The 10,592-nt window shown below is 56.9% G+C and overlaps 1 protein-coding gene across 1 annotated transcript in view; it reads left to right on the plus strand.

Annotated features, from left to right (window-relative positions):
• Positions 1-854: 854 nt before the first annotated feature.
• Positions 855-10,592, plus strand: part of TBC1D24 (TBC1 domain family, member 24) — a 30,914-nt gene continuing 21,176 nt past the window's right edge. The window contains exon 1 of the mRNA XM_011967003.1: positions 855-922. The gene's annotated coding sequence lies outside the window, so the exon portion shown is untranslated. The remainder of the gene's footprint in view (positions 923-10,592) is intronic.

Here is a 10,592-nt window from a genome sequence, read left to right on the forward strand (position 1 = left end):
TGGGCCCAAGTGGTTTGCGATTTCTCTGAGTCTCTGCCTGTTTTCTTCTCTGTTCCCTCCTTCCCAGGATACACTGGACATAGTGTGAGACACTTGGGTGCAGAAGTCATGGTCCAGTAGCAGGGCTGGGCGGATAAGCCAGCACCATGATGGTGGGTGTGCTGGGTGAGGGTGAGGACAGATGTGGACAGGAGGTGTGGAGCTCTGTGAGGGCTCGGCCCTGCGCCGGAGGTCCCATGGAGGCCTGTGAAGAAGGGGCGATTGTACTGAGAGCAGAAAGTGAAAGGGGACAGGTGTGTCCTGCCTCTCTGGACAGTGACATTCCCACAGTAGTGTGGGGACTGCAGTTGGCACTATGTAGCCGGGGCTCCTGAAGCTGTTGTCCGAGGGGCAGGGAGGGGCCAGGTCCTGAAGGGCGGAGGACACCAGGAGAGGGTTTTGGGTGGAGAATGGTGACTGGGTGAAGCCCTGAGCAGGCAGGAGGCTGGGAGTGGGAGCTGAATTGCGCTGGAGTCACGTGGAGTGTGAATGTTGTGAGCGTCCCGGAAACAGCTGGGAAGCAGCTGGAGGGATGGGCCTGGACCTCAAAGAAGGATTCTAGGCTCAGGAGAGGGTGGGCTCCATTGGAGAGACAGGCACAGGAGCTGGAGGAGCAGCCGTGGAGAGGTGAGGAGATGCCTGGCAGGGAGGCAGGCGGGATGAGGCCCAAGGCAGCTGGGAGATCTGGCAGCCAGCGCGGCCAGCGGCGGGAGGGCCGGAAGCCGGGTGTCATCTGCTCTTGCCAGCAGCTCGGCTCAGAAGAAAAACGGAGGAGAGGTGGAGCTGGAGCGGAGCCCCCGGCGCTGTGGTTTGCTGTGTTTGGGGCCCGTGTCACAGCACTGGGGAGCCTTGGAGAGAGATGGGGAGCTAGGGTCCCCAGAAGGTGAGAGCCAGGACTGAGGGGGGCCTTGGTCTGTGGTGGGAATGCAGAGAGCTGGGAAGCTCCTGCCTGACAAGCCCCCTTTCTTGGGGTGGAGTGGGTGGGATGGGGCAGCTGTGAGCTGGAGAGGAGACAGTGTCAGTGAAGTGTGCCGCAAAGGCTGCCAGGTGGCACCGGGGGCTGGGCCACTGGAAACCGCTGAGCAGGCGGCAGGACTTCTCCCTCTCCCCTCAGCTGTTCCCGTGCCTCAGGCTGACTTCCTCGTGCCGTTTATCCATATGGCTGAGACAGGAGTGTGGGGTTGGCGGGCGGGAGTTGGGGCTTGGCGTGACGGTCCAGGCTGAGCTGGCAAGAGAGAAAAGCCAGAGCGGCTGGTGGATGGGGCAGTCGCAGCTCCGAGTGGGAGGAGGGCACTGAGGGCTCCAGGACGGGGTATGGGCGGGTTTATGAATGTGCCGCCTCTGGAGTGGGTAGAGTGGTTTTCTGGAATGCCCAGGGACTGGATAAAAAGGTAGAGATGTAAAGGCTTTTAAAGTTCTAGAGGCCACGGAGCTTCCAGCCAGGACTGCGAACTTAGCCCTCCAGGGAGGGCAGCACAGAGAGGAAGGCCCTGAGCCGGAGAGAGAGGAGGTGGGTGGTGATGGCGAGAGCCTGGCCGCTGCTCGGCCCAGAGGAGGAAGGGTACATTCGGGAGAGGACGAAGACTTGGGAGTGGTGTGTTTGCTGTAGAAAATTTCCAGAGCAAGAAGGCAGGTTGGAAGCAGGTGCCGGGGGTAAAAGGCAGATAACAAGGTAAGGAGATGTGGGTGAAGACCGGTGGCTGTGCTCACCGTGGTTAGTGACACTTTCACCATCCAGCCCCGGTCAGACATGGTCCTATAGCTGAGGGTCTCACCAGGCGGTGGGGGCACAGGTCAGGGGAATGGGATCGCCAGAGGAGCATTCTCAAAACGTGCCTGTGCAGGCATCTCCCACCCCTGACATTCTGCAAGAGAGGTCCAGGGGGTGCCCACCCCACATGCAGCGGACCCCTGGTGGTCATCCTCCTCTCAGCATCCCCTCCTCCCCTCCCCACCTCGCCACCCCCAGTGGATGTTTCTGATGGCTGTGGCCTTTGCACATGCCCTCCAGGCTGCCATGCCACAGATCTTTCTGGAATAAAAGCTTGATCTCGCCTCCCCACCCCGGTATTCTGGTGGTGTCCTGTCACTACTGGGATGGGGTAGGGTGCAGGCCTTGTGACTTGGAGCAAGTCTTGTATTTCCCTGCTGCTGAGTGCAGGTCCTCCCCCTGCCGCCCACCCCCCGCCCCCCGCAGTCTGCCCTGCCAACCCCAGCACACTGTAACCACCTCCTAGAAGGGCTTCCGGAACCCCTCCAGCTCTCCGGGGCACGTGACCACCCCGGGGCCTCTCTGCCTCTACACGTGCCTACAAAGCAGCTTTCCGACCTCACTGCCAGGTGATTGATTTATCTCTCAGCTCTTTCTAGCTCAGTGCCAGGCACCTAGGAGGCACTCAGAAGAAGGTGCCAGAGAGAACGGGTACACCTGGGTGCACAGATGAGTCCAGTGGCTCTCTTCCATCGTGGTCCACTGTGCCAGCTCCATTGTTCCAGGGCTGAGGCCTAGGGTGGCGGGGCTATATGGCAGGAGTGTCTGCACTTTGGGACTCTGCCTGGGATTTGTTTGTGTCTTTGAGGCATCCAGTAGATTCTTGGAGGACAGGATTAGGTGTTCCCTGGCCTTTCCCAGCAGGTAGGTGGGAGGCCTGGGCCCCTCATGAAGAAATCAGACTTGGCCTGGACTTGTGAGGAAGGTCCCCCAGTCGGAGGAGGCGTCATCCCCTCCCTGAGGCTGAATGCTGGGGCCACCTCTCCCCTCATGCCTGTCATCCACACCCCACTCCAGGTCTGCTTTTAGGCCCCATTCCCTGCCCCGTCCAGTGTGTTCCTCCAGCCTCCCTCCACCTACTCTCCCAGCACCTCTGTGATGTGAAATACCTATTTGGTCTTTGTCCTTGTTTTGTGACATACAACTCCTGAAATCCTCAGGATCTCCGTGGCGCTCTTTCTGTGCACTGGTGTTGACTGATAGCTTCTGGGTGGCACTGGTCACTGGAAAGACCAAGGCAGGATTAGCGGGTTAGGACTTTCAGCCCCAGCCCCAACCGCAGGGAGGGGGGAGGTCCAGGGGTGGAAGGTCAAGTTGATTGCCAGTGGGGTAATCAATCACGCCTACTTAACAAAGGTTCCATGCCAACCCTAGAGGACAGGACTTGGAGAGCTGCTGGACAGCTGAGCAGGAGGGGGTGCCTGGAGGGTGGCACCGTGTCCCTCTCCCATACCTCACTCTAAAGGCCCCTTCATCTGTGTCCTTTGTAACAACCTTTATAATAAACTAGTGAATGTAAGTGTTTCCCTGAGTTCTGTGAGCTGCTCCAGCAAGTTCATTGAACCCAAAGCCGGGTTGTGGGAACCCCAACTTGAAGTTGGTCGCTGAGAAGTTCTGGAGGCCTGGACTTCTGACTGGTGTCTGAGGTGTGGGAGTCTTGGGGACTGAGCTCCCGACCTGTGGGATCTGACCTATCTCCAGGTAGATGTCTCCATCGTTGGGATTGAATTGGAGGACGCCCCGCCGGGGATCTGAGCTGTCTCCAGGTAGATGTCTCCCTTGTTGGGATTGAATTGGAGGACGCCCCGCCGGGGATCTCAGCAGTCTCCAGGTAGATGTCTCCCTCGTTGGGATTGAATTGGAGGACGCCCCGCCGGCACCCACTGCAGAATGGATTGCTTGCTGCGGGGAGAAACCCCTGCATTTTCTGGGTCGCAAATCCTGTGCTGATTGCTGTGCTGGCGTCAGAGCAGAGGAAAACATGGCATGAGAGTTTTTCCAAACAGTCCGGACAGCTTCCAGGCTCTCTCAGCCACCCCACGCTGTCCCTACCATTCCCACCTGGCCCGCTGCCGCCTCTGCCCCAGGGTTTCCGGGCACTCCGAGCTTCCCTGTCAGGCAGCGAAGCTCTCATCCCTGGACCTTGCGCCTGGGGCTGGAATGCCTGAGCTGCCCTCCCCTGCCTGGCAGGTGTGGTTGGTGCTCAGGAGTGGGCGGGCCCTGCCGGTCTCCCCAGCCCACCAGCAGGTTTCCCCCATATCCCTGCAGCACTTAGCAAGGTCCAGGGTCTTCTGTGGAGAGTGAGACTGTTTTGGATCCTGCCAGGGGAGCCCGCTGAGAGGAGCGTGCATCTCCTATCACGTGAAGCCCGTAGGGACCAGAGCACCTCATTCCTGTGGTCCCTAGCTGTGGGCATTGGGGTTCCCCACCCATGGGTCCCGGCCTCGTTTCCTCTTCCTCTTCACTCCCGGCCCCACTCCCAGGAAATGGTGAGGGATTGCTCAGACCAGACGGGAAGAACTGAGATGAGCGGCAGCTGACGCCCATGCCCTGTTCTGCTGCCCCGTGACTAAGGTCCAGCCACACAGAACGCCGGGTCCTTGTTAGCTGCTGCTGGGACGGGGGCTGTTCCTGTGGCCAGGATGGGTGTGGTAGTCAGGCCAGGGCGGAATGGGGTCCAGGCCTGCAACCCCAGCTCTTCAACCTGGAGTCCTAGCGAACGCTGACCTACATTGGGACAGGGCTGCCTCTTGCCCAGGGGGCTGCAGTTGGCCCCTTGGTGGCGTCTGGGAGTACATGGGGGTGCCCTCTGTGCTGTGGGCCTCGCCCCCAGGGCTCTACTTCCAGCCTGAGCTGCTCTGGCGTCTGCCTAAGAAGCATCTGTATCGAAGCTGGCTCTGAAAACTTCACAGTGGAGCTTCCCTGGGCTGGGATTCTCTGTCGCTTGCCCCGACCTCCAGCATCCCCAAGTGGCCCGGGTTCTGACTCCCACTATCAGGCCACAGTCCGGTGGGATCCAACCCTGAGTGGTCTCTGGGGGTCCCCCAGTCTTCTCCACCCTCCCGGTCTAGACTCTGCCTTCCTTTCTCCCTGGCTTCTCTGTCCCAACCCTTCCTCCTCCAGGGACACCAGGGGGATTTTTGTAAATGCAGATCTGATCAAGTCACCTGCCTACACTCTCCTCCTACCCCGTGTGGGGACACCCGCTCTTAGCCCACCCCAGCCCCTCAGCACTGCCAGGGCTGCCCAGCTCGCCTTTGCCCACTCTTGCCTCTGCGTCTGAGGGGCACCGTCCCCACCCACAGGCTGCCTCCACGCCTTTCCGCCCCTTCCACAGCAGCAGGCACAGCCCTGCCCGTGGGGTTCCCCCAGCACTTCCCGAGCTGCCGCGGTTGACAGCCTCCTCTCAAGCCGTCTCTCGCTGGCACAAAGGAGGCGCTTCAGTCAGTGGAGGTTTGTCATATGATGACCTGTGGGACGAGGGAGCCGTGGTCACATGCTGTCTCCTCCCGTTTGCTGTGACCTGGGACAGGAGAAGTCCCCAGGAAGGGAGGCGCGGTGTCGGGGTTGCCTTTGGCGGTGTCAAAATGTCATCACTGAGGCTAAATGTGTGTTCTGTCTTTGTCACATGAAAGAGAGTGTGTTTTCAAATCCAGTTGTTTGGGAAAATCACATGCTCCCTGAAGAAGTGACGTGTGCAGAGGCCTCATGACTCAGGCTCTCAGGCCTGGAGTTGGGTGTTTGGGGATGGCAGGTGTGTTGCTAGCAGGAGCCCTGCTGGGGTGGCCTGTGTCTCCAGGACCCACAGGAGGGCCCTGGCACTAGAAGTGGCCGAGTGCTCTGGAGTCCCAGACCTTGGTGGGTCCTGCCTGTGCTTGGGGACCCTCTGGAGCCTCTCTCGGAGGTCCTCACTGTCCCAGGATGAAGGGAGATAGAGCAGGAAGTTAACTCATCAGCAGCCAGCAGCTGTGGGGTTGTGTTCCGCCCCAAAGCTGGGGTGAGCTGCTAGTCTGCTGGAGTGGAGGGGCCAGCTGCCCAGTCCGGGCCTCTCCTGCCCCACTCTCCACAGTGAGGATCCACCTCCTGCCACATCCATGCTCCTTCCCACCTGCCTCCTGGCTAGAAATTAGCTCAGGGCGCCATACCCTGGATGGATGCCCCCCACCCAGCCCTGGCAGCCTTTCTCTTCCTGTGGACACCTTCAGGGGGTTTGCTGCAGAGGATGGATCAGGGCTTTCTTGGAGCTCCCATGGAGTGTGGACATAGGCGGCTGGGATCCCAAAGTGCTGGGATTACAGGCGTGAGCCACCGTGCCCAGCTGCTTGTTGTTTTATTAAGAAATATTTGCGGCCAGGCACAGTGGCTCAAGCCTGTAATCCCAGCACTTTGGGAGGCCAAGGCGGGTGGATCATGAGGTCAGGAGTTCGAGATGAGCCTGGCCAATAAGGTGAAACCCCATCTCTACTAAAAATACAAAAATTAGCCAGGCGTGGTGGCACATGCCTGTAATCCCAGCTACTCGGGAGGCTGAGGCAGAAGAATCACTTGAACCCGGGAGGTGGAGGTTGCAGTGAGCGAAAATCACAATCGCACCACTGCACTCCGACTTGGGCAACAGAGCAAGACTCTGTCTCAAAAAATAATAAATAAATAAATAAATAAATAAACGAACGAACGAATACAAACGTTTGCTTCTGATCTGCAGGTACCCTGAGCTCTCAAACAGGCATGGTGTTTATGAGGAAAGGCCATGTAGGTCCCTGGAGAAGCTTCCTGGGTGGGAAAGAAGCCGCACTGGGTGTGGAGGGCAGCTTGACTGTGGAGAGAGGCACTGGGAGGAGATGGTGGCCTGTGAGAGCTGCCCCTGACCTGTGCAGTTGCACCTCCCTCTATAGGACCAGCTGGACATCAACCCACTGGGACTGTCACGTCCCAGGCATTCCAGAACTAGCGCCTGGCCTGGGACCCTGTAAGGATGAGAGAGTCCTCAGGCAGCTGAGCAGTCCTGGCCGGCCGGGCTGGGCTCAGTGCTTTCTATCAACAGGCTCAGTAAATTTCTCAACAGAACAGGGACTGGAGCCCATCCCTTGCCAGTTTCCCACTGTGCTTAGAATACAATCCACGGGCCCGTGGGTGTGTCCGTGCTGCCCTCTGCGCCCTGGAGTGCGACAGGCCTGTTCCTCCCTCAGCCTTTGCACCTGCTCTGCTGGTGTCTGGAGTGCTTCGTCCTCAGCAATCCCGGCGGCTTCCTTCTCACTGCTCTGGCTCAGTGTCATCTCCTGGGAGAGGTGTGCCCTTAAGACCCTCAGTAAAGTAGCTGTCACCCTCCAGACCCACCATGTGGACCCCCACCATCTGGAACTGTCTCTGTCTGTAATTCTTGTGAGTCTCATGGGTGTCAGGTGGAATTTTTCCTATTTTCCTGGAATTGCAGGCTGGGCCCAAGGCTGAGGACCAAAGACAGGAGGAGTGCTTCTCCGCTCCACACTCAGGGAGCTGGTGGCAGCCGGGCTGACAGGTGCCACCTCGGAGAACCAGTGCCACCTCACTCCACGCCTTTGCAGGGAACTTGAGACTGGTGGGGAAGCACCTTTAGGTGAGGGCAGTGCAGTGTCCGTGGCGAGAAGCAATGTGCTCGCTCCCCAGAGGCTTCAGGAAGGTGGCCTCCCCCACAGGAGGCACCCTCACAGGGCCCTGCTGGCACTGTCTGCCCGGGGCTGCCTGAACCCGGAGAGAGAGTGGGATAGACTGTTCACGGGGTGTCACCCTAATGTCACCTGCACCCTACCCTGTCAGTCCAGAGTAGGGCTCAACCCACAGGGGTTGCTTGGGAATTGTTGCCCGTGAGGAGTTGGGTGTTATTATCGGCTCCGCTCTATAGACGTGGCAACTGCAGTTTAGGGAAGAGGCACGGCTTGTCTGCATTTCAAAAAAACAAGTGGCAGAGCTGGACCTTGCGGCCAGGCCTGTCTGACTGCAAAGCTGGACCATTTCCACGGTAGCCCCTGCCTCCCCTCTCACTCCCTCCGCGGCCGCCACCTCCGGCTCCGCACCTTCATCAGGGGTTGGGGGACTGTGGGGAACAGACCAGGCCTTGTTTGCTGCGTAGGAGCAGGTGCAGCTTATGATGTACAACAGCAGCCAGCCAGCCAGCAGACAACAGGGAAAGCCACTCGGCCGTGAAAACTCACCTCCAGAGTGTGGGCACTCAAGCCCGTAAGTGCGCCGGCCCAGGATAGTTTATGTTTTTCCTCAGTTTCCACTTCCCCTTACTTCCTCATCTCAGTGGCCAGTTTAAAGAAAACCTCACTCAGTTGTGAATGCAAGAAAAAGGTTTGGCAGGATATATACCAAAATGTGAATAGCAATTATCTGTATGTAGAAGGGGAGTAGGATTAGAGAGGTAATTTAAACAGAACTCTACACTTTCACTCCCTAATTTTAGTACTATTTGATTTTTTGTGATTTTTGCATTCAAATATCACCAGCATAATAAAAGACTTTTTTTTTTTTTTTTTTAAACCTAAGAAAACCAATCTGGACCTCGTTTTTATTTATTTATTTTTTATTTTATTTTATTTTATTTTATTTTCAGACAGAGTCTTGCTCTGTCACCCAGGCTGGATGGAGTTCAGTGGTGCAATCATGTCTCACTGCGGCCTCGACCTCCTGGGCTCTAGTGATCCTCCCACCTCAGCCTCCTGAGTAGCTGGGACTACAGGTGTGCACCACCATGCCTGGCTAATTCTCCTGGCTCAGCCTCCTGAGTAGCTGGGACTACAGGTGTGCACCACCATGCCTGGCAAATTTATTTATTTTTTATTTTTTGAGATGGAGTCCCACTCTGTCGTCCAGTCTAGAGTGAAGCGGTGTGATCTTGGCTCACTGCAACCTCTGCCTGCCGGGTTCAAGCAGTTCTCCTGCTTCGGCCTCCCAAGTAGCTGGGACTACAGGAATGTGCCACCATGCCCAGCTAATTTTTTGTATTTTTAGTAGAGACGGGATTTTACCTGCTGGTCAGGCTGGTCTCAAACTCCTAACCTTGTGATCCACCTGCCTCGGCCTCCCAAAGTGCTGGGATTACAGGCGTGAGCCACCATGCCTGGCCCGCCTGGCTAATTTTTGTATTTTTTTTACAGAGATGGAGTTTTGCCATGTTGTGTGGGCTAGTCTTGAACTCCTGGGCTTGGCCTCAAAAGATCCTCCCCAGTCAGCCTCCCAAATAGCTGGGATTAGTGGTGTATGCCACCATGCCTGGCCATTGTTTTGTTTTTTTTTTTTTTTGGCAGAGATGAGGTCTCATTATGTTGCCCAGGCTGGTCTTGAACTCCTGGGCTGAAGTGATCCACCCGCCTTGGCCTCCCAAAGTGCTGGGATTATAGGTGTGAGCCACTGTGCTGGCCTGGACCTGATTTTTGTTTTGTTTTGTTTTGTTTTGTTGTTTGTTTTTGTTGTTGTTGTTGTTGTTGTTGTTGTTTTGAGATGGAATCTCAGTCGCCCAGGCTGGAGTGCAGTGGCGCGATCTCGGATCACTGCAAGCTCCGCCTCCCAGGTTCACGCTGTTCTCCTGCCTCAGCCTCCCAAGTAGCTGGGACTACAGGTGCCTACTGCCACGCCAGGCTAATTGTTTGCATTTTTGGTAGAGACGGGGTTTCACCATGTTAGCCAGGATGGTCTCGATCTCCTGACCTCGAGATCTGCCCGCCTCGGCCTCCCAAAGTGCTGGGATTACAGGCGTGAGCCACCGCGCTCAGCCTGGACCTGGTTTTTATAGATGCCTTAAATAGTTTGTTGCCTTGTGTGCACAGCCCCAGAAATGTCGTGCTGCTCTCTTTTTTGAGTGAGGGATTGAGGAACAAGAAAGAATCCAAGGGCTCCCTCGGGGTCTTCTGCACATGTCCTTGGCTCGGGTGTCCCTCTGAGTCCAGCACATCGCTGGACCATTCGCGGCAGCAAACACAACTTGGGGTCTGCATCTCCCTGAGGGAACTTTGCGAGGTGCAGTCGCAACTTTTGCTGTTTCCAGTTTAATATTCAACCTGAATCTGGGGCCAGCTGAATGGAGGCTGGTGCTGCTCTGCCCAGCTCCTGTTCTGTTTAGAAACATGTTTATTGCCTTAAGAAGGAGCCAGTTCTTTCACCCAAACAGGATGGGCCTGGAGTTCCTCCAGAGGCTAGTGGGCCCAGAGCCGGGAAGGAGGGATATAAGCTGTGGATAACCGACACATGGAAGATCGTGCAGTGTGAGCATGGCCGTGCGCATGTGAGTGGACCTGTCGGCCTGGCCTTCAGGACCAGGGAAGCGGGGAGCCCTCACCGCCTTCCCTCCCAGGACAAAGCAAACCAATCAATGGTCTTAAGGGTTTCTTTTCTTCTGAGGCCTAGTCCTGCTGTAGGCAAGGTTTTTCCAGTGGGCTATATTAAAATCAACTTCAGTGGCTCATGCTTGTAATCTTAGCACTCTGGGAGGCTGAAGCAGGCGGATCACCTGAGGTCGGGAGTTCGAGACAAGCTTGACCAACATGGAGAAACCGTCTCTATTAAAAATACAACATTAGGCCGGGCGCGGTGGCTTACGCCTGTAATCCCAGCACTTTGGGAGGCCGAGGCGGGCAGATCACAAGGTCAGGAGATCGAGACCATGGTGAAACCCCGTCTCTACTAAAAATAGAAAAAATTAGCTGGGCGCAGTGGCGGGCGCCTGTAGTCCCAGCTACTCGGGAGGCTGAGGCAGGAGAATGGCGTGAACCCGGGAGGCGGAGCTTGCAGTGAGCCGAGATTG

This window comes from Mandrillus leucophaeus, unplaced genomic scaffold (genome assembly GCF_000951045.1).
Source record: "Mandrillus leucophaeus isolate KB7577 unplaced genomic scaffold, Mleu.le_1.0 Scaffold78, whole genome shotgun sequence".
NCBI classification, from domain to species: domain Eukaryota; kingdom Metazoa; phylum Chordata; class Mammalia; order Primates; family Cercopithecidae; genus Mandrillus; species Mandrillus leucophaeus.